Consider the following 25009-nt stretch of genomic DNA (forward strand, 5'->3'; position numbering starts at 1 on the left):
AAGTGGAGGAGTTCAAGTACCTCGGAGTCTTGTTAACGAGTGAGGGAAGAGTGGATGGTGAGATCGACAGGCGGATCGGTGCGGCGTCTTCAGTAGTGGTGAAGACGGAGCTGAGCCGGAAGGCAAACCTATCAACCTGGGAATGCCTCAGGATCCCCTGGGAGGAGCTGGGCGAAGTGGCTGGGGAGAGGGAAATCTGGGCTTCCCTGCTTAGGCTGCTGCCCCCGCGACCCGACCTCAGACAAGCGGAAGAAGATGGATGGATGGATGGGTGGAAAACAAAATCCCAACAGACATGGTCACACATAACTCAATTTGTGGATATCTGAATAAGAGGCAGCGTTTCCGCGTTGTGGGTGTACTTTAAAAACCTCTAAAGGCTTAGTGGCCACATGCGTGGACAGCACCTTTTAGCTCTTATTTCCAAAATTGTGTACACTACAGAATTCGGGTTGTATGGCCGCATATGTGGACAGCCATCTGGTGGTGTTAGAAGAGTAAAACATACAATGGAATTTGTAAAAAAAAAAGTGTAAAAATAAGAATTAGCATGTCACTAAACATGAAGTACACATTTGTGTACTTATGTACTTATCTGAATACACATTTGAAGTACACAATTGTGTACTTATGTACTTATCTGAATAGGATATGTGGCCGCATATGTGGACAGCCATCTGGTGGTGTTAGAAGAGTAAAACATACAATGGAATTTGTAAAAAAAAAAGTGTAAAAATAAGAATTAGCATGTCACTAAACATGAAGTACACTTTTGTGTACTTATGTACTTATCTGAATACACATTTGAAGTACACATTTGTGTACTTATGTACTTATCTGAATAGGAGGCAGTGTTTCAACGTTGTGGGTGTACTTTAAAAACCTCTAAAGGCTTAGTGGCCACATGCGTGGACAGCACCTTTTAGCTCTTATTTCCAAAATTGTATACACTACAGAATTCGGGTCTTATGGCCACATATGTGGACAGCCATCTGGTGGTGTTAGAAGAGTATAACATACAATGGAATTTGGAAATAAAAGTGTAAAAATAAGAATTAGCATGTCACTAAACATGACGTACACATTTGTGTACTTATGGACTAAGTACATCATATCAAAAGATGATTTTTAGTTTTTATTCTAATTAGGGTCCAATAAGCCCAAATAGCAAAAATAAATTAAAAATAGCATGTAAACAAACTGCCTGGGCCCTAAGATGACACTGGCCGGTTTTTAATGAGAGAAAAGCACCCAGCTACGCAAAGCGAGTGTGATGTCAGGATCACCACAGCTGAATCTAATTAGTCTCTAAACACAAGTGCAGTCCCCATTAACACCAAAAATAGATGCTAGATTTGTTGCCAGTCGCTTTCATTAGAGAAAAAGCGACTAAATAATAATAATTAATTAAGTCTTGACAAAGTACATTGTGCAATAAGCAGCAACAATTAAAAAATAAAACAAAATGTTATGTGAGAATAATATATGTTAATACTATACCTAATAACAGTTTTGAATGTATATTCACATTTTTTTGGCTTTTTAAAGAACATATGTACTCAAATGTCGACTCGTTGCCACTGGAGTTAAAGTCACACAGTCGGACATTACAATTTTCTCCACAAAACTGAAAACGTGGCTTAATTAAAACCTCTTTTTTGTTTACAGGCCTTTTTTTTCTCTTTCTTATTTGGGCTTATTGGACCCTAATTAGAATAAAAAGTAACAATCATATTTATATATGATGTACTTAGTCCGTAAGTACACAAATGTGTACTTCATGTTTTGTGACATGCTCATTCTTATTTTTACACCTTTTTTTTTCAAAATTCCAATTTATGTTCTACTCTTCTGACACCACCAGACAGTATTAGTGTCCACATATGTGGCCATAAGTCCCCAATTCAGTAGTGTAGACAATTTTGGAAATAAGAGCTAAAAGGTGATGTCCACGCATGTGGCCACTAAGCACTAGAACTGGGAGTAATAATGAATAAATGGGGCCAATTATTTTCAATGAGTTTTTATATTTGCACTTGTCTTCATCCTTTTGTATGTTTTACACTTTTCTCATCTTTTTTAAAAAAGCCTAACCAGGGAAAAGGGTTGCAAATTAGCCTGTGGCTATAGGTTTTATGTACTTTAACATGGAATATCTATGTTTAATTGTACTGTCCCTGTCTAAGAAATACATGAATGAATATCGACCACGTCCCTAACCACGCCCCCCACCACCACCACCATTACCGGTATTTTGGCAATTTAGGGGCAACCCTGACTGTCAGGTTTGTTCCTAACAGTTTTTCCTCTGCATTTGTCTTTGTTTCCTGTCTTTGGTTCCTGTCAGCACTCTTATGTTGGTTCTGTTTCCTGTTTGTCTCCCTGAGTGCTGTGTCCCCTCAGCTGTGGCTGTTTGGCACCTGGCCACACCTGGCGTCAATCAGCCAGCCACTATTTAGACCTGCTTTGTCCTCCAGTCAATGCTGGATTATTGTTGTGTCGTTGTCACCGCTACCTGTCAATGTCATTCTATTTATCGTTGTAGCTGTGTCTACTTCTGTTCACTCTCCTCATGCCATAGTTCCTCCGTGTCACAGTAAGTGTTTTTGTTTCTAGTCCACAGTTAGCGTTTGTGCTAGTTTTTGTTTAGAGAAAGTTTGTTCTCCGCCTTGTGCGCGCCTTTTTTTTGTACCCTTCTGTTTGTTCTTGTTTTAGTGTTAAATTAAATCAAGTTTTCCCGCACAATGCCTGCCGCAATCTCTGCATCTTGGTGTTCGTCAACAACAATATGTGACACTGAGATTATAAAAAAAAAAAAAAATGTTTTACACTACAATCATGCTTTGTCAGGGAGGTTTTGTCATGTTAGTCTGTGATATTTTGCACTTAAAGAAATGCTAGTGCATCCGATTCGGAATATGGGGGGTATTTTCTGGCTGGCTGAAATATTGTGTTACTACTTTTTATAACACGTTGTAGTCAAGTCTTCAATAGTCATGCAGCAATATGAAGACTTGTACAACATGTAATGTACAGAATATCAGAAGCATTTATTCAGGTAGATATATCACCAGATTATATCTCAGATAGTTGTCTACTAAACACACAACGTTGTTCTTCTATTTTAATGATGTCATTCACAGAAGGTGAAAATGCGAGGTGATTAAGAGCTGGCAGCTACTCAACAGCTAAGCACGCCACGGTTATGGTTTGACTTAGCATACAATTACCACATGATATATCTAAATTTCCAACATGTTCGAAAAGGAGTAGGAAGAAGCAAAGCTTTTTTAATCCGACCCCGGGGAGAACCAGCAGAGTCACGGGGGAGAACATGCAAACTCCACGCGGAAAGACCATGAGCCTGGGGATCGAACCCAGGAACTTTGTAATGTAAGGCACACGCACTAACCCCGTGCTGCCCTACTTTTTCCATTCCACAAAATCTTTTCCACTGCAACCAACCTAGAAGGTCTACACACATAGTCACACATAACACAAGCTGCTCACTTTGTGGATATTATGATTAAATGTTCAAACACTGTACATAATTAATCTCCTGTCAGTGGTAGAAGATGCAAAGAAAAAAGGCTCCACTTTCGCTAACGCACCTTGGAGGAATGTGCAGAACTATAATAATAGGATGAAGAATAATCAACTGTGAAGTATGAGCAATGATAATATGGGCTGCCTGCAATGCAACAGGTCCATAATAATAAACTGTGAAGTATGAGCAATAATAATGTGGGTTTCAGGCACTGCAGCAGGCCCATAGTAATAAATGGTGAAGTATGGGCAATAGTAATATGGGCTGCTTGCATTGCAGCAGGCCCATAATAGCATACTGTGAAGTATGAGCAATAATAATGTGGGCTGCTTGCATTGCAGCGGGCCCATAATAACACACTGTGAAGTATGAGCCCTTATAATGTCGACTGCTTGCATAGCAGCAGGTCCATTATTACAAACTGTGAAATATGAGCAATAAAAATGTAGGCTGCTTGCATTGCAGCAGGCCCATAAAAACAAACTGTGAAGTATAAGCAATAATAATGTGGGCTGCTTGCATAGCAGCAGTCCCATAATAACAAACTGTGAAGTATGAGCAATGATAATATGGGCTGCTTGCATTTCAGCAGGTCCAAAACAATAAACTCAAGTATGCGCAATAATAATGTGGGCTGCTTGCATTGCAGCAGTCCCATAATAACAAACTGTGAAGTATGAGCAATGGTAATATGGGGTGCTTGCATTTCAGCAGGTCCAAAACAATAAACTCAAGTATGAGCAATAATAATGTGGGCTGCTTGCATTGCAGCAGGCCCATAATAGCAAACTGTAAAGTACGAGCAATAATAATGTGGGTTGCTTGCATTGCAGCGGGCCCATAATAACACACTGTAAATTATGAGCCCTTATAATGTCGACTGCTTGCATAGCAGCAGGTCCATTATAACAAACTGTGAAATATAAGCAATACAAATGTAGGCTGCTTGCATTGCAGCAGGCCCATAATAACAAACTGTGAAGTATGAGCAATAATAATGTGGGTTGCTTGCATTTCAGCAGGCCCATAATAATAAATAGTGGAGTATGAGCAATAGTAATGTGGGCTGCTTGCATTTCAGCAGGCCCATAATAATAAATGGTGGAGTATAAGCAATAATAATGTGGGCTGCTTGCATTGCATTGCTTCCATTCACTGCTGCTTGCAGCATGTGAATGGGCGCCGGCATTCCGGCAGGCCCATAATAATTCTGCCCACCATTTCGCCTGAAGGCCGCGCACTATCGACTGCAACTTAACATTCCAAAAGAAGCCAGAGACTTTCTAATAAAAGCTGCAAGCAGTAGATAAAAAAGCTGATTAATAAGAAGAGACTCGGACGAAGGATACGCTCCTCTGTCTCCATGACAAAGAGCAACTCGACTTGCTTCTCAGACCTCACACAAAAAGTTTGCTCAGCAGACGTGCATGAGAGGACAGACAACTGCAAGACAGTTTTGTTAATAATAATATCGTCATATTAATCTGCAAAACATGGCCTTAGTGTGCCACATGACCATGAGGCCGCACCGATGGCAAAAAAAGGGCCTCGTCCTTCCTGATTGGCAAACAGAGCCAGCTGAGCTTACTGATTGGCAACCGGGGAACAGCTGAAGAACCAGCGTTCAGAACAGAGGCGGAATTAAGCACGGCAAAATATATATGACTGTATGGTGTATGGCTGCGGAATAGACAAAAAAAGCATAAGATTAGCAAAAAAAAATAAAGTTTGCACTTGCATTACAGCAGGCCCATAATAAACTGTGAAGAATGAGCAATAATAATATGGGCTGCTTGCATTGCAGAAGGCCCATAATAACAAACTGTGAAGTATGGGCAATAATAATGTGGCCTGCTTGCATTGCAACAGGCCCATAACAATAAACTGTGAAGTAAGAGCAATAATAATGTGGGCTGCTTGCATTGCAGAAGGCCCATAATAACAAACTGTGAAGTACGAGCAATAATAATGTGGGCTGCTTGCAATACTGCAGGCCCATTATAAAAAAAAAAACGTGGAGAATGAGTAATAATAATGTGGGCTGCTTGCATTGTAGCAGGCCCATAAAAACAAACTGTGACATGTGAGCAATAATAATGTGGGCTGCTTGCATTGCAGCAGTCCCATAATAACAAACTGTGAAGTATGAGCACTTATAATGTGGACTGCTTGCATAGCAGCAGGCCCATTATAACAAACTGTGAAATATGAGCAATAAAAATGTAGGCTGCTTGCATTGCAGCAGGCCCATAATATCAAACTGAGAAGTGTGAGCAATGATAATATGGGCTGCTTGCATTTCAACAGGCCCATAATAACAAACTGTGACGTATGAGCAATAATAATGTGGGCTGCTTGCATAGCAGCAGTCCCATAATAACAAACTGTGAAGTATGAGCACTTATAATGTGGACTGCTTGCATAGCAGCAGGCCCATTATAACAAACTGTGAAATATGAGCAATAAAAATGTAGGCTGCTTGCATTGCAGCAGGCTCATAAAAACAAACTGTGAAGTATGAACAATAATAATGTGGGTTGCTTGGATAGCAGCAGTCCCATAATAACAAACTGTGAAGTATGAGCACTTATAATGTGGACTGCTTGCATAGCAGCAGGCCCATTATAAAAAAAACTGTGAAATATGACCAATAAAAATGTAGGCTGCTTGAGTTGCAGAAGGCCCATAATATCAAACTGTGAAGTGTGAGCAATTATAATATGGGCTGCTTGCATTTCAACAGGCCCATAATAACAAACTGTGAAGTATGAGCAATCGTAATATGGGCTATTTGCATTGCAGCAGGCCCATAATAAACTGTTAAGAATGAGCAATACTAATTTAGGTTGCTTACATTGCAGCAGGCCCATAATAACAAACTGTGAAGTATAAGCAATAATAATGTGGACTGCTTCTATTGCAACAGCACAAAGCAATCATCTCTAAAATAAGAGCAATAATAATGTGGGTAGCTTGCATAGGAGCAGGCCCATTATAAAAAACTGTGAAATATGACCAATAAAAATGTAGGCTGCTTGCATTGCAGAAGGCCCATAATATCAAACTGTGAAGTGTGAGCAATGATAATATGGGCTGCTTGCATTTCAACAGGCCCATAATAACAAACTGTGAAGTATGAGCAATAATAATGTGGGTTGCTTGCATTGCAGCAGACCCATAGTAATACACTATGAATTATGAGCAATAGTAGTATGGGCTATTTGCATTGCAGCAGGCCCATAATAAACTGTTAAGAATGAGCAATGATAATGTGGGTTGCTTGCATTTCAGCAGGCCCATAATAACAAACTGAAGTATGAGCAATAATAATGTGGACTGCTTCTGTTACAATAGCACAAAACAATCATCTCTAAAGTATGAGCAATAATAATGTGGGTAGCTGGCATTGCAGCAGGCCCATAGTATTAAACTGAAGTATGAGCCATAATAATATAGGCTATTTGCATTGCAGCAGGCCCATAATGAACTGTTAAGAATGAACAATAGTAATGTGGGCTGCTTGCATTGCAGCAGTCCCATAATAACAAACTGTGAAGTAAGAGCACTTATAATGTGGGCTGCTTGCATTGCAGCAGTCCCATAATAACAAACTGTGAAGTAAGAGCACTTATAATGTGGACTGCTTGCATAGCAGCAGGCCCATTATAAAAAACTGTGAAATATGACCAAAAACAATATAGGCTGCTTGCATTGCATAAGGTCCATAATGTCAAACTGTGAAGTGTGAGCAATGATAATATGGGATGCTTGCATTTCAGCAGGCCCATAATAACAACCTGTGAAGTATGAGCAATAGCACAAAAACAATCATCTCTAAAGTAAGAGCAATAATAATGTGGGTAGCTTGCATTGCTGCAGGCCCATAGTATTAAACTGAAGTATGAGCCATAATAATATAGACTATTTGCGTTGCAGCAGGCCCATAATGAACTGTTAAGAATGAACAATAATAATGTGGGCTGCTTGCATTGCAGCAGGCCCATAATAACAAATTGTGAAGTATGAGCAATAATAATGTGGGCTGCTTGCATTGCAGCAGGCCCATAACAGTAAACTCTAAAGTATGAGCAATAATAATGTGGGCTGCTTGCATTGCAGCAGGCCCATAATAATAAACGGTGAAGTATGAGCAATGATAATGTGGGCTGCTTGCATTGCAGCAGGCCCATAATAATAAACGGTGAAGTATGAGCATTGATAATGTGGGCTGCTTGCATTACAGCAGGCCCATAATAATAAACGGTGAAGTATGAGCAATGATAATGTGGGCTGCTTGCATTTCAGCAAAACCATAATAAATGGTGAAGTATGAGCAACAGTAATGTGGGCTGCTTGCATTACAGCAGGCCCATAATAAATGGTGAAGTATGAGCAACAGTAATGTGGGCTGCTTGCATTACAGCAGGCCCATAATAAATGGTGAAGTATGAGGAACAGTAATGTGGGCTGCTTGCATTACAGCAGGCCCATAATAAATGGTGAAGTATGAGGAACAGTAATGTGGGCTGCTTGCATTACAGCAGGCCCATAATAAATGGTGAAGTATGAGCAACAGTAATGTGGGCTGCTTGCATTGCATTGCTTCCATTCACTGCTGTAATTCTGCCCACCATTTCGCCTGAAGGCCGCACACTATCGACTGCAACTTAACATTCCAAAAGAAGCCAGAGACTTTCTAATAAAAGCTGCAAGCAGTAGATAAAAAAAAAAAAGCAGATTAATAAGAAGAGACGATCCTCCGTCTCCATAACAAAGAGCAACTCTACTTGCTTTCCAGACCTCACACAAAAATCCTCACCCGACTGCACCATGAATCGGCAGCAGCATCTTGTCATGATCTGTGGTCTCGATCATGTTTTGGTTTAGTTATGTTCTGTTACTTTTGGACTCCGTCGGTTCCTGTTTTTGTGCACCCTGGTTTGTTTTAGTTCCCATGAAAACTCGTTAGTTTCGCCTGCCTGATTTGTTTGGACTCACGCACCTGTTGTTAATCATGACATTATCATTTAAGCCTGTAGTTGCCAGGTAGTCGGGCTGGGGACATCACTGATACCGATTTTTTCCATGCCATAGTTTTATGCTCGTTCCACAGTAAGCTTTTGTTTATTCGAGCCACAGTCTCGTGAGTTTTTTAGTTTCATTTTTCATGTCACAGTTTGCGAGTTTTTCATGTCCTAAGTTTTATTTTGCCTTTGCTTTCACGTGCGTTAGGCCAGTTGTGAGCGTTTTTGTTTGTACTTTTTAATTAAATTGCATTTACCTGCAAGCCTTGTCCGGTCCAGTCCGATTGAATCCCGGGGAAAAAACCCTCGAACAGTAAGTTGCGAAAAAGTTCACGATCTGACATTATGTCGGTAGCCCGACAACCTGGCAACTACAGGCTTAAATAATATTTTCATGATTAACACCAGGTACGTGAGTCCGAACAAATGAGGCAGGCGAAGCTAATGAGTTGCCATGGAAACTAAAACAAACCAGGGTGCGCAAAAACAGGAACTAATGGAGTCCAAAAGTATCCATCCATCTTCTTCCGCTCATCCGAGGTCGGGTCGCGGGGGCAACAACCTAAGCAGGGAAACCCAAACTTCCCTTTCCCCGAACATATATAAACCAAACATGATCGAGACCACACATCTCGCTTATCGACCCACGCTGGCAACTTGGGAAGTTCGCTCAGCAGACGTGGATGAAAGGAAAGGCAACTGTTAATAATATTAAAATAATATAGTAATTTTAATCTGCAAAAGCCGTCTACCACATGACCGTGAAGCCAATGGCGATAAACCGGCGAAGTCCCTCCTGATTGCCAAACAGAGCCAAGCTGAGCCTACCGATTGCAAATCCGGGAAGGACTCGATCGAGCCAAAACAACGAGGGACCACGACAGTGTCAAGTCTGCTCCTTCAAAATAAGAGCTTTGCTGGAGCCCCTGGTTGTATGGAAACAGTCTGTTCCAGGGTCAAACTGTTGATACTTTGAGGTAGTCCTGTGCAGGTGATGGAACCTAAAGAGCTCTCACAAATAGTTAAAGATGTTTACTAACATGCTGCCAAAGTCCTCCATGAGAATGGAAGTATTTCCATTTCCACTTCCTGTGAATAACCCAAGGCGAAAAATCTCAAACTAGGAGACTTCCCGGTAAGGTTTATTCAGGTGTACTGGATAGTCGAACCTCGGATTCAGGAGGAACAGTGTGGTTTTCGTCCTGGTCGTGGAACTGTGGACCAGCTCTATACTCTGGGCAGGGTTGTTGAGGGGTGCATGGGAGTTTGCCCAACCAGTCTACATGTGCTTTGTGGACTTGGAGAAGGCATTCGACCGTGTCCCTCGGGAAGTCCTGTGGGGAGTGCTCAGAGAGTATGGGGTATCGGACTGTCTTATTGTGGCGGTCCGCTTCCTGTATGATCAGTGCCAGAGCTTGGTCCGCATTGCCGGCAGTAAGTCGAACACATTTCCAGAGAGGGTTGGACTCCGCCAAGGCTGTCCTTTGTCACCGATTCTGTTCATAACTTTTATGGACAGAATTTCTAGGCGCAGTCAAGGCGTTGAGGGGTTCCGGTTTGGTGACCGCAGGATTAGGTCTCTGCTTTTTGCAGATGATGCGGTCCTGATGGCTTCATCTGACCAAGATCTTCAGCTCTCACTGGATCGGTTCGCAGCCGAGTGTGAAGCGACCGGAATGAGAATCAGCACCTCCGAGTCCGAGTCCATGGTTCTCGCCCGGAAAAGGGTGGACTGCCATCTCCGGGTTGGGGAGGAGACCCTGCCCCAAGTGGAGGAGTTCAAGTACCTAGGAGTCTTGTTCACGAGTGAGGGAAGAGTGGATCGTGAGATCGACAGGCGGATTGGTGCGGCGTCTTCAGTAATGCGGACGTTGTACCGATCCGTTGTGGTGAAGAAGGAGCTGAGCCGGAAGGCAAAGCTCTCAATTTACCGGTCGATCTACGTTCCCATCCTCACCTATGGTCATGAGCTTTGGGTCATGACCGAAAGGATAAGATCACGGGTACAAACGGCCGAAATGAGTTTCTTCCGCCATGGAGAGGAGCCAGATGAGGTGGTTCGGGCATCTGGTCAGGATGCCACCCGAACGCCTCCCTAGGGAGGTGTTTAGGGCACGTCCGACCGGTAGGAGGCCACGGGGAAGACCCAGGACACGTTGGGAAGACTATGTCTCCCGGCTGGCCTGGGAACGCCTCGGGATCCCCCGGGAAGAGCTAGACGAAGTGGCTGGGGAGAGGGAAGTCTGGGTTTCCCTGCTTAGGCTGCTGCCCCCGCGACCCGACCTCGGATAAGCGGAAGAAGATGGATGGATGGGAGACTTTTGTCTGATTTAAAGCAACTCTATGTCATCGTTTCTTTCTCCGTGGACCAGCCAGGACAAGCTACCAGCACACTAAAATGATCCAAATTTGAGGTCATTAGCTTAGCTTCATTATCTTGTGGCAAGATTTTTTCCTAATCCTGCTTAAAATCGAAGTTATATTAATATTTATTTGGAAATAGTTTTATTTCAATAACGAGCAGGCGTAAACATTACTCGCCATCTTGTGGCGCTCGTACAAATTTAGGAGGTTGCTGTTAATTTCCATCTTTTTTTTGTTTTTGGCAAGTGCTTAGTCAGCATTTTTACATTGTAAAGTGAAGTGAATTATATTTATATAGCGCTTTTCTCTAGTGACTCAAAGCGCTTTTACATAGTGAAACCCAATATCTAAGTTACATTTAAACCAGTGTGGGTGGCACTGGGAGCAGGTGGGTAAAGTGTCTTGCCCAAGGACACAACGGCAGTGACTAGGATGGTAAAGGCGGGGATCGAACCTGGAACCCTCAAATTGCTCAACAAAGTGCCTATAAATATATTTTACATATTTGCTGCTATCTTGTGGATGATGTGAGCAAATAACATCAATGACCATTGAAAGTACATTGACCTGATAGCCCAGCATTAACTTATGACACAGTTCAAACAACCTTCCCTAGTCATGGTGCAAAAAAAATACTAATTGCTGCTAACGCTAACAAAGTGAAGGAACCTTTTTTTTCCAAAGATCCATTTCCTCTGCATATGGGGTGTCCAAACTACGGCCCGTCAGCCTCTTCAATTTGGCTTTCAATCTATTTCAAATACCAGGTGGTCTCTGTATGCTATATATTTTCTGCCATCTTGTGGACGATGTGAGTAAATCACATCAAGGACCATTGAAAGTACTTTGATCTGATAGGAGGGCGCCTACAGCCACTGATGTTAATTTTATTTTTTTATTTTTTTTGGAAAGTGCTCAGTCAGCATTCTTGACATTGGTAAATTTACTGTAAACAGTGCTGTATGTCAAGTGTATCACACATACTGCCATCTTGTGGCCCTTGTACAAATTTAGGAGGTCGCCTACAGCCACGGCTGTTAATTTTCATCTTTTTTGGCAAACACTCAGTCAGCATTTTTACATTGTAAACAGTACTCTACGTCAAGTGTATCACGCATACTGCCATCTTGTGGCGCTCGTACGAATTTAGGAGGTTGCCTACAGCCACTGCTGTTCATTTTCATCTTTTTTGGCAAACAAGTAGTCAGCATTTTTACATTATAAACAGTACTCATCATCTTGTGGCGTTCGTACAAATTTAGGAGGTCGCCTACAGCCTCTGCTGTTCATCTTTTTTGGCATACTGCCATCTTGTGTGCGTTCTTGCAAATTTAGGAGGTCGCCTACAGCCACTGCTGTTCATTTTCATCTTTTTTGGCAAACAAGTAGTCAGCATTTTTACATTGTAAACAGTACTCATCATCTTGTGGCGTTTGTACAAATTTAGGAGGTCGCCTACAGCCACTGTTGTTCATTTTCATCTTTTTTGGCAAACAAGTAGTCAGCATTTTTGCATTGTAAACAGTACTGTATGTCAAGTGTATCACGCATACTGCCATCTTGTGGCGTTCTTGCAAATTTAGGAGGTTGCCTACAGCCTCTGCTGTTCATTTTCATCTTTTTCGGCAAACACTTAGTCAGCATTTTTGCATTGTGAACAGTACTCATCATCTTGTGGCGTTCGTACAAATTTAGGAGGTCGCCTACAGCCACTGCTGTTAATTTTCATCTTTTTCGGCAAACACTTAGTCAGCATTTTTGCATTGTAAACAGTACTCATCATCTTGTGGCGTTCGTACAAATTTAGGAGGTTGCCTACAGCCACTGCTGTTCATTTTCATCTTTTTCGGCAAACACTTAGTCAGCATTTTTGCATTGTAAACAGTACTGTATGTCAAGTGTATCACGCATACTGCCATCTTGTGGCGTTCTTGCAAATTTAGGAGGTCGCCTACAGCCTCTGCTGTTCATTTTCATCTTTTTCGGCAAACACTTAGTCAGCATTTTTGCATTGTGAACAGTACTCATCATCTTGTGGCGTTCGTACAAATTTAGGAGGTCGCCTACAGCCACTGCTGTTAATTTTCATCTTTTTCGGCAAACACTTAGTCAGCATTTTTGCATTGTAAACAGTACTCATCATCTTGTGGCGTTCGTACAAATTTAGGAGGTTGCCTACAGCCACTGCTGTTCATTTTCATCTTTTTCGGCAAACACTTAGTCAGCATTTTTGCATTGTAAACAGTACTCATCATCTTGTGGCGTTCGTACAAATTTAGGAGGTCGCCTACAGCCACTGCTGTTAATTTTCATCTTTTTCGGCAAACACTTAGTCAGCATTTTTGCATTGTAAACAGTACTCATCATCTTGTGGCGTTCGTACAAATTTAGGAGGTCGCCTACAGCCACTGCTGTTCATTTTCATCTTTTTCGGCAAACACTTAGTCAGCATTTTTGCATTGTAAACAGTACTCATCATCTTGTGGCGTTCGTACAAATTTAGGAGGTCGCCTACAGCCACGGCTGTTAATTTTAATCTTTTTTGGCAAACAAGTAGTCAGCATTTTTACATTGTAAACAGTACTGTATGTCAAGTGTATCACGCATACTGCCATCTTGTGGCGCTTGTGCAAATTTAGGAGGTCGCCTACAGCCACGGCTGTTAATTTTCATCTTTTTTGGCAAACAAGTAGTCAGCATTTTTACATTGTAAACAGTACTCATCATCTTGTGGCGTTCGTACAAATTTAGGAGGTCGCCTACAGCCTCCGCTGTTCATTTTCATCGTTTTTGGCAAACAGTCAGCATTTTTGCATTGTTAACAGTACTGTATGTCAAGTGTATCATGCGTACTGCCATCTTGTGGCGCTCATACAAATTTATTAGGTTGCCTGAAGCCACTGCTGTTCATTTTCATCCTTTTTGGCAAACAAGTAGTCAGCATTTTTGCATTGTTAACAGTACTGTATGTCAAGTGTATCACACATACTGCCATCTTGTGGCCCTTGTACAAATTCAGGAGGTCGCCTACAGCCACTGCTGTTCATTTTCATCTTTTTTGGCAAACACTTAGTCAGCATTTTTGCATTGTAAACAGTACTCTACGTCAAGTGTATCACGCATACTGCCATCTTGTGGCGTTCTTGCAAATTTAGGAGGTTGCCTACAGCCACTGCTGTTCATTTTCATCTTTTTTGGCAAACAAGTAGTCAGCATTTTTACATTATAAACAGTACTCATCATCTTGTGGCGTTCGTACAAATTTAGGAGGTCGCCTACAGCCTCTGCTGTTCATCTTTTTTGGCATACTGCCATCTTGTGTGCGTTCTTGCAAATTTAGGAGGTCGCCTACAGCCACTGCTGTTCATTTTCATCTTTTTTGGCAAACAAGTAGTCAGCATTTTTACATTGTAAACAGTACTCATCATCTTGTGGCGTTTGTACAAATTTAGGAGGTCGCCTACAGCCACTGCTGTTCATTTTCATCTTTTTTGGCAAACAAGTAGTCAGCATTTTTGCATTGTAAACAGTACTGTATGTCAAGTGTATCACGCATACTGCCATCTTGTGGCGTTCTTGCAAATTTAGGAGGTTGCCTACAGCCTCTGCTGTTCATTTTCATCTTTTTCGGCAAACACTTAGTCAGCATTTTTGCATTGTGAACAGTACTCATCATCTTGTGTGCGTTCTTGCAAATTTAGGAGGTCGCCTACAGCCACTGCTGTTCATTTTCATCTTTTTTGGCAAACAAGTAGTCAGCATTTTTACATTGTAAACAGTACTCATCATCTTGTGGCGTTTGTACAAATTTAGGAGGTCGCCTACAGCCACTGCTGTTCATTTTCATCTTTTTTGGCAAACAAGTAGTCAGCATTTTTGCATTGTAAACAGTACTGTATGTCAAGTGTATCACGCATACTGCCATCTTGTGGCGTTCTTGCAAATTTAGGAGGTTGCCTACAGCCTCTGCTGTTCATTTTCATCTTTTTCGGCAAACACTTAGTCAGCATTTTTGCATTGTGAACAGTACTCATCATCTTGTGGCGTTCGTACAAATTTAGGAGGTCGCCTACAGCCACTGCTGTTAATTTTCATCTTTTTCGGCAAACACTTAGTCAGCATTTTTGCATTGTAAACAGTACTCATCATCTTGTGGCGTTCGTACAAATTTAGGAGGTCGCCTACAGCCACTGCTGTTCATTTTCATCTTTTTCGGCAAACACTTAGTCAGCATTTTTGCATTGTAAACAGTACTCATCATCTTGTGGCGTTCGTACAAATTTAGGAGGTCGCCTACAGCCACTGCTGTTAATTTTCATCTTTTTCGGCAAACACTTAGTCAGCATTTTTGCATTGTAAACAGTACTCATCATCTTGTGGCGTTCGTACAAATTTAGGGGGTCGCCTACAGCCACTGCTGTTCATTTTCATCTTTTTCGGCAAACACTTAGTCAGCATTTTTGCATTGTAAACAGTACTCATCATCTTGTGGCGTTCGTACAAATTTAGGAGGTCGCCTACAGCCACTGCTGTTAATTTTCATCTTTTTCGGCAAACACTTAGTCAGCATTTTTGCATTGTAAACAGTACTCATCATCTTGTGGCGTTCGTACAAATTTAGGAGGTCGCCTACAGCCACGGCTGTTAATTTTAATCTTTTTTGGCAAACAAGTAGTCAGCATTTTTACATTGTAAACAGTACTGTATGTCAAGTGTATCACGCATACTGCCATCTTGTGGCGCTTGTGCAAATTTAGGAGGTCGCCTACAGCCACGGCTGTTAATTTTCATCTTTTTTGGCAAACAAGTAGTCAGCATTTTTACATTGTAAACAGTACTCATCATCTTGTGGCGTTCGTACAAATTTAGGAGGTCGCCTACAGCCTCCGCTGTTCATTTTCATCGTTTTTGGCAAACAGTCAGCATTTTTGCATTGTTAACAGTACTGTATGTCAAGTGTATCATGCGTACTGCCATCTTGTGGCGCTCATACAAATTTATTAGGTTGCCTGAAGCCACTGCTGTTCATTTTCATCCTTTTTGGCAAACAAGTAGTCAGCATTTTTGCATTGTTAACAGTACTGTATGTCAAGTGTATCACACATACTGCCATCTTGTGGCCCTTGTACAAATTCAGGAGGTCGCCTACAGCCACTGCTGTTCATTTTCATCTTTTTTGGCAAACACTTAGTCAGCATTTTTGCATTGTAAACAGTACTCTACGTCAAGTGTATCACGCATACTGCCATCTTGTGGCGTTCTTGCAAATTTAGGAGGTTGCCTACAGCCACTGCTGTTCATTTTCATCTTTTTTGGCAAACAAGTAGTCAGCATTTTTACATTATAAACAGTACTCATCATCTTGTGGCGTTCGTACAAATTTAGGAGGTCGCCTACAGCCTCTGCTGTTCATCTTTTTTGGCATACTGCCATCTTGTGTGTGTTCTTGCAAATTTAGGAGGTCGCCTACAGCCACTGCTGTTCATTTTCATCTTTTTTGGCAAACAAGTAGTCAGCATTTTTACATTGTAAACAGTACTCATCATCTTGTGGCGTTTGTACAAATTTAGGAGGTCGCCTACAGCCACTGCTGTTCATTTTCATCTTTTTTGGCAAACAAGTAGTCAGCATTTTTGCATTGTAAACAGTACTGTATGTCAAGTGTATCACGCATACTGCCATCTTGTGGCGTTCTTGCAAATTTAGGAGGTTGCCTACAGCCTCTGCTGTTCATTTTCATCTTTTTCGGCAAACACTTAGTCAGCATTTTTGCATTGTGAACAGTACTCATCATCTTGTGGCGTTCGTACAAATTTAGGAGGTCGCCTACAGCCACTGCTGTTAATTTTCATCTTTTTCGGCAAACACTTAGTCAGCATTTTTGCATTGTAAACAGTACTCATCATCTTGTGGCGTTCGTACAAATTTAGGAGGTCGCCTACAGCCACTGCTGTTCATTTTCATCTTTTTCGGCAAACACTTAGTCAGCATTTTTGCATTGTAAACAGTACTCATCATCTTGTGGCGTTCGTACAAATTTAGGAGGTCGCCTACAGCCACTGCTGTTAATTTTCATCTTTTTCGGCAAACACTTAGTCAGCATTTTTGCATTGTAAACAGTACTCATCATCTTGTGGCGTTCGTACAAATTTAGGGGGTCGCCTACAGCCACTGCTGTTCATTTTCATCTTTTTCGGCAAACACTTAGTCAGCATTTTTGCATTGTAAACAGTACTCATCATCTTGTGGCGTTCGTACAAATTTAGGAGGTCGCCTACAGCCACTGCTGTTAATTTTCATCTTTTTCGGCAAACACTTAGTCAGCATTTTTGCATTGTAAACAGTACTCATCATCTTGTGGCGTTCGTACAAATTTAGGAGGTCGCCTACAGCCACGGCTGTTAATTTTAATCTTTTTTGGCAAACAAGTAGTCAGCATTTTTACATTGTAAACAGTACTGTATGTCAAGTGTATCACGCATACTGCCATCTTGTGGCGCTTGTGCAAATTTAGGAGGTCGCCTACAGCCACGGCTGTTAATTTTCATCTTTTTTGGCAAACAAGTAGTCAGCATTTTTACATTGTAAACAGTACTCATCATCTTGTGGCGTTCGTACAAATTTAGGAGGTCGCCTACAGCCTCCGCTGTTCATTTTCATCGTTTTTGGCAAACAGTCAGCATTTTTGCATTGTTAACAGTACTGTATGTCAAGTGTATCATGCGTACTGCCATCTTGTGGCGCTCATACAAATTTATTAGGTTGCCTGAAGCCACTGCTGTTCATTTTCATCCTTTTTGGCAAACAAGTAGTCAGCATTTTTGCATTGTTAACAGTACTGTATGTCAAGTGTATCACACATACTGCCATCTTGTGGCCCTTGTACAAATTCAGGAGGTCGCCTACAGCCACTGCTGTTCATTTTCATCTTTTTTGGCAAACACTTAGTCAGCATTTTTGCATTGTAAACAGTACTCTACGTCAAGTGTATCACGCATACTGCCATCTTGTGGCGTTCTTGCAAATTTAGGATGTCGCCTACAGCCGCTGCTGTTCATTTTCATCTTTTTCGGCAAACACTTAGTCAGCATTTTTGCATTGTAAACAGTACTCATCATCTTGTGGCGTTCGTACAAATTTAGGAGGTCGCCTACAGCCACTGCTGTTCATCTTTTTTGGCATACTGCCATCTTGTGTGTGTTCTTGCAAATTTAGGAGGTCGCCTACAGCCACTGCTGTTCATTTTCATCTTTTTTGGCAAACACTCAGTCAGCATTTTTACATCGTAAACAGTACTGTATGTCAAGTGTATCACGCATACTGCCATCTTGTGGCGTTCTTGCAAATTTATTAGGTTGCCTGAAGCCACTGCTGTTCATTTTCATCTTTTTTGGCAAACAAGTAGTCAGCATTTTTGCATTGTAAACAGTACTGTATGTCAAGTTTATCATGCATACTGCCATCTTGTGGCGTTCTTGCAAATTTAGGAGGTCGCCTACAGCCGCTTATGTTCATTGTCATCTTTTTTGGCAAACAAGAAGTCAGCATTTTTACATTGTAAACAGTACTCATAAGCTTGTGGCGTTCGTACAAATTTAGGAGGTTGCCTACAGCCTCCGCTGTTCATTTTCAGCTTTTTTGGCAAACACTTAGTCAGCATTTTTGCATTGTAAACAGTACTCATCATCTTGTGGCGTTCGTACAAATTTAGGAGGTTGCCCACAGCCTCCGCTGTTCATTTTCCTCTTTTTTGGCAAACACTCAGTCAGCATTTTTACATTGTAAACAGTACTGTATGTCAAGTGTATCACGCATACTGCCATCTTGTGGCGCTTGTGCAAATTTAGGAGGTCGCCTACAGCCACGGCTGTTCATTTTCATCTTTTTCGGCAAACACTTAGTCAGCATTTTTACATTGTAAACAGTACTCATCATCTTGTGGCGTTCTTGCAAATTTAGGAGGTCGCCTACAGCCTCCGCTGTTCATTTTCATCTTTTTTGGCAAACACTTAGTCAGCATTTTTGCATTGTAAACAGTACTGTATGTCAAGTGTATCACGCATACTGCCGTCTTGTGGCGCTTGTGCAAATTTAAGAGGTCGCCTACAGCCACGGCTGTTCATTTTCATCTTTTTTGGCAAACACTTAGTCAGCATTTTTACATTGTAAACAGTACTCATCATCTTGTGGCGTTCGTACAAACAGTACTGTATGTCAAGTGTATCATCCATACTGCCATCTTGTGGTGCTTGTGCAAATTTAGGAGGTCGCCTACAGCCACGGCTGTTCATTTTCATCTTTTTTGGCAAACAGTCAGCATTTTTGCATTGTAAACAGTACTGTACGTCAAGTGTATCATGCATACTGCCATCTTGTGGCCCTTGTACAAATTTAGGAGGGCGCCTACAGCCGCTGATGTTAATTTTCATCTTTTTTTCTGTGATTAAAGGGCCTGGTTAATTGATTAGAGGCCTTGATTAAAGCTTCTTCTTTTTTTTTTTTACAGTGAATAGGTTGATAAGCGCTGTGTCAAAATGCTTTTTCTTAAGCTTTTTAGCGAGGCAATTATGCCGGATTTATATTTAGCACAGTGCTTTGAAGGCGAGTTCCACTTCACTCCTGAAGAGGGAACATCCTCGCTCCTCTTCCTCCAGTTATCTGTCTGCGCGCCCTCCGAGGACCCGAAAAAATGTTCCTCTAATGTAGAAATAAAGAGTTTCCGACACTTCCGTACAGGTCACCCATAGAAAAGTGTCATGCCATTCCCACTTAATAAGGTCGGCCATGTTTCCCCAACCCACCACTGTCCCCTCAGGGTACCCGTCTCCGTCAAACAGCAATTTATCGAGCAGGGCAGCCTTGGCTTCTTCTTTTTTTTTTTTTTTTCCCACCCTTCTTCTTAACCCTCACGAGAAGCTGTAATTCTCTCTCGGTATCCTCGGCACGATCTCCCCTCCCTCTCCCCTCCACAAAAGGCAAATTGCATACAAAATAGCTGACTCAATCATCCAGCTGCATAATCAAGATAAGGGAGACGGGGCGACAGGAAGTGTGGAGAAGGCTTTGGCAACATTGACGATGAGATGGAGGCAAAAGTTTTTTACTCTGAACGCCCGCTTGGCTCTCAGCTGTTAATAAATCAAAAGTTGCACTCGCATTGATGCTTAGGGAAAAAAAAAACAAAAAAACTTGTCACATCTTTGGCTCTTGTGGGCCACCAGCAGGTGCAGCTTGTATTTATTTAACCTTTTTTTTGTTCCACCTCATCACCAGACTGGCACATCTAAGGAGATTTAACCTCAGAGCTGAGCAGGATGTGCTTTGGCCCCCCAAAAAATTACATTAAAAAAAAAAAATGAAATGAAAATCAATCCATCTCAAGGCTTTCGCATCCCATAAGTCAGCGGCGGCTGTAGCGTGCGGGGCCGAGTGTGCATTTCCAAGACAGATGGCACAGAGGCTGCAAAATCCTCAGCTTATCTTAGTGAGCCTGCACGGCCAACTGTAATGACCGCACAGTCTAATAGAATAGATTAAGGCCAGGCAATGGCTAATCATGTTCCACTTGTTCTCGACAAACTATCACCATGTGCCCGCTTTTAATGAAGCAACACTCAATGGGGAAAAAAAATAGACCTATTTTTTATTTTTTTTTAGTTTAACTCATATTTTATTTATTAATTTTTTTTTAATTCGAATTAACTCTTTTTATCTAAAATTTTTTGGTATCAAAATAACTTTTTTATATGACATTTAAAGCATTTTTAATGGAAAAAGTAGTATTTAACATGTGGGGAGCTGTCCATGGTGCTGAATGCTATCTGTTGCCCCTTTGGCGAGGAGCTGTCCATGGTGCTGAATGCTATCTGTTGCCCCTGTAAGAGGCTGTGTTCCAATATGTGCACTAGCTGCAAAAACATTGAAAAAACACATTTTTTTCCCCCAGTTTGTGCAGCACACTTCCGGCTCACTCACAGCAAAGCAACAATTTGAAGGCAAAAACACATTTTAATTGAGAAAACAAAAAAGAAAGAAGCCACGCTTGTTGCATCGGAAAGTCAAATTAGAGCGTTTTCTTACCTTTTGTGGGGATGCTGGAATCGTCAGGAAAGAATCTTCCCAAGTGTTCCCCGGTTGGGTCAAGGCGTCGCTGGAAGATCCGTGTTTAAAAACAGCGCTGCCTGTGCCGCCCAGGCTCCATCGCTTCAGCTGAGCGGCGAAACTGCTCGGGCTTCTTCTTTCTATCCGCCGAGACACCGGAGAGGGAGAGAGGAGGGGAGGAAGTGAGTGTGTGTGTGTGTGAGAGAGAGAGTGTGTGTGTGTGTGTGTTTGTGTGAGTGGGTGGGGGCGACTGTCAGCTCCAGCTCACACGCTGGCAGGAGAGACGTGCGTTTGTCTTCTCTCTTTTTTTTTTTTTTGATCGACTCCGCAAAGTTGTAAAGCTCCTAATCTGATAAACGGCTGTAAAAAAATAAAAAAAAAAGGCATAGTAGGTGCGCTAGCTCCACCTCAACGGCCCCACCCACCTGCAATAGGTGTATGTTAAGAAGGGAGTGTGGCTTTGAATAGTAAATAAAATAGAAAAATGTGAACATTTACGATTCTCGAGACAAATCATTTGATTTTGTCGGGTAGAGTTTGTGACAAACTCCCAAGATGCAGAGAAGGGCGGCAGGCATAGTAAAGGAAAAGATGATTTAATTTAACGAACAAAAGAGTACAAACAAAAGGCGCTGATAAAAAAAACTTGGCTATGAACAAAAACACTTACTGTGACACGAAGGAACTATGGCATGAACAGAGTGAACAGAAGTAATAATGACATTGACAGGTAGTGGTTAGAAGAGGGAACGACAATAATCCAGCACTGACTGGCGGAGAAAACAGGTCTAAATAGTGTGTGGCTGATTGACACCAGGTGTGGCCAGGTGCCAATCAGCCACAGCTGAGGGGACACAGCAGTCAGTGAGACAAACAGGAAACAGAACCAAAATAAGAGTGCTGACAGGAAGTAAAGACAGGAAACAAGGACAAATGCAGAGGAAAAACTGAGACATAGACCAGGGGTAGGGAACCTATGGCTCTGGAGCCAGATGTGGCTCTCTTGATGACTGCATCTGGCTCTCGCATTAATCTTAGCTGACATTGCTTAACACGATAATTCCGCTGGTAATTCATCCATCCGTCCATTTTCTACCGCTTGTCCCGTTCGGGTCGTGGGGGGTGCTGGAGCCTATCTCAGCTGCATTCACAGTGTTAAAAATAACGTTCAAAATATAAAACATTCTCATGCATTTTAATCCATCCATCCGTTTTCTAGAAGTCGCATTCATGCTAAGAAGTATTTTATTTATCAGAATAACAATGTTATCAAAAAGAACAAGAAACTTATTATACTCAAAAAATGTTGGTCTTACTAAAAATTGCACGCATTTAGTTGTATTCAGTGTTAAAAAATATTATATGGCTCTCACGGAAATACATTTTAAAATATTTGGCTTTCAGGGCTCTCTCAGCCAAAAAGGTTCCCGACCCCTGATATAGACCAAACTTTCAGGTACAAACCTGACGGATTTATTATTACAATTTAGTGTGTAGTATAATCACTCGTTTACTAGTTTTATACGGTGAGTAAACTACATCAGGAAGTTGTCTTCAGCCGCAGTTGTACGTTACCCTTGTATACTTAAGGAATTTTACGGCAAAATATGTACAAACGTTATAATGTGCAGGGGAAAAGCGGCAAATGTAGCAGGAAAAATATTGCACTGTGAGAGTTCTGATATTCATGTTGTTAAAAATGAATTCTCATAAACTTTATATTGAAAGATAATGGCCGTATATCAAATAGAAAAAGAAAAATCCTGGTTTTTAAATAATCTACTTCATTCCTACAGTATATATTTCCGCCTTGAGTAATTATATTATTATAAATTCTGAGCTATATATATATATATATATATATATATATATATACACACACATACACACATGTATATATATATATATATATATATATATATATATATATACACATGTATATATATATATATATATATACACACACTCACACATATTTATATGTATATATATATATGAATATATATATATATATATATGTGTGTGTGTATATGTATATATATGAATATATATGTGTATATTTATCTATGTATATATATATATATATATATATATATATATATATATATATATATATATATATATATATATACATAAATAAATATACACATATATATATATTCATATATATATATATACACATATACACACACATACATATATATATTCATATATATACATATAAATGTGTGTGAGTGTGTATATATATATACATACACTTATATATATATACACGTATATATACAGATTTATATGTATATATAAATATTTATATATGTGTGTGTATATATATATATATATATATATATATATATATATATATATATATCAGAATTTATAATAATAGAATTACTCGAAAGGGATATATATAGGAATGAAGTAGATTATTTTAAAAACAATATGTTTTTAATATATTTTCCTTCAATATGAAGTTTATTAGAATAATGCATGAATTTTAACAACATAAATGTCAGAACTCTCATATTGCAGTGTTTTTTTTTTCTTGTAACATTAGCTACTTTTTTTCTTGTAGAAAATTTGATTCCCTCCTCAAAATATAACGTTTGTATATATTTTTTCCATAATATTCCTTAAGTAAACAGGGGTAATGTACAACTGTGGCTGTAGGCAACTTCCCGAAGTAGTCTACTTACCATACAAAACAAATATATTGCTCGGTAGAATTCCTTTCAGGATTTATCATATTTGGACAAAACTGACAAAGCCTGCAATCGGGTGTGCATGCTGAGCTTGTCACAGCCACTAGAGGGCATAGTTTCCCAAATGATACTCTGTATGGGGTTTGCTATGATATACTGTGATTTATTTACAGCGTTATAGCCCTAAATCAATATATTTCTGAAAAAATGAGGCCACTTAATGAATGTAAGATCATTTGTGTATTGATGTGCTGGATTGGCACTATTCCTTGTGCATCCTGCAAACATGCGCGGTACAAAGGACTCCCCTTAGAGGAATGAGCAAAATAATTGAATAAACTGTCACCCCGGCGATGGCAGGCCGCCCATAATTTTCAGGGCTTAACTAGAAAGCGAAGGGACGAGGGCGGGTACAGTAGACCATACTTCACCGAAGAGGTCAGTTCTGGTTTGGGCGTGAGGCTAAATCAATAAATATCAATGATAAATGATCGAATGCCGCCAAGCTGCTGCATGCACACGCTGGAATAGTGCAAAGAAAAGGGATTTTTTGGGGGTAGAATAAAAACACATTTCAGCATAGCAGAGTTGCATTAGCTTTTCTATTTTACACTGTTGAATAATATTATTAGTATGATATATAAATAGAACGACCCTTGACCCCAAAAGGGACAAGCGGTAGAAAATGGATTAATGGATGGATATGAATATGTACTATTATTCCTAATGTTTAATCCATCCATCCATCCATTTTCTACCGCTTATTCCCTTTCGGGGTCGCGGGGGATCCTGTAGCCTATCATAGCTACATTCGGGCGGAAGGTCGAGTACACCCTGGACAAGTCACTGTATGTGACGAATAAATAAGTAGAGGTCTTAGTATACCTTTTCTTTTCTGTGCTTTGATATTGCATCCCTAATTTAGTACAAAATAGTAAATAATTAAACAGTAGTATTTCCACTCACAAGCATATATATTATATATATATATATATATATATATATATATATATATATATATATATATATATATATATATATATGTATGTGTGGGAAAAAACACAAGACTACTTCATCTCTACAGAACTGTTTCATGAGGGGTTCCCTTAATCATCAGGAAATTGTGGGAACCCCTCATGAAACAGTTCTGTAGAGATGAGGTAGTCTTGTGATTTTTCCCACACATACATATTGCGCTCTACCACGGTATTGAGCACTATTCTCTGGATAATCCAATCAAGACATATATATACATATATATATATATATATATA

General features: G+C 40.5%; 1 protein-coding gene across 1 annotated transcript in view; it reads right to left on the bottom strand.

Annotated features, from left to right (window-relative positions):
* The window catches only part of elfn1a (extracellular leucine-rich repeat and fibronectin type III domain containing 1a), a 230261-nt gene extending 209004 nt beyond the window's left edge, over positions 1–21257 (bottom strand). The window contains exon 1 of the mRNA XM_061905272.1: positions 21016–21257. The gene's annotated coding sequence lies outside the window, so the exon portion shown is untranslated. The remainder of the gene's footprint in view (positions 1–21015) is intronic.
* Between the last annotated feature and the right edge of the window lie 3752 nt (positions 21258–25009).

This window comes from Nerophis ophidion, linkage group LG07, assembly GCF_033978795.1.
Source record: "Nerophis ophidion isolate RoL-2023_Sa linkage group LG07, RoL_Noph_v1.0, whole genome shotgun sequence".
Lineage (NCBI taxonomy): Eukaryota > Metazoa > Chordata > Actinopteri > Syngnathiformes > Syngnathidae > Nerophis > Nerophis ophidion.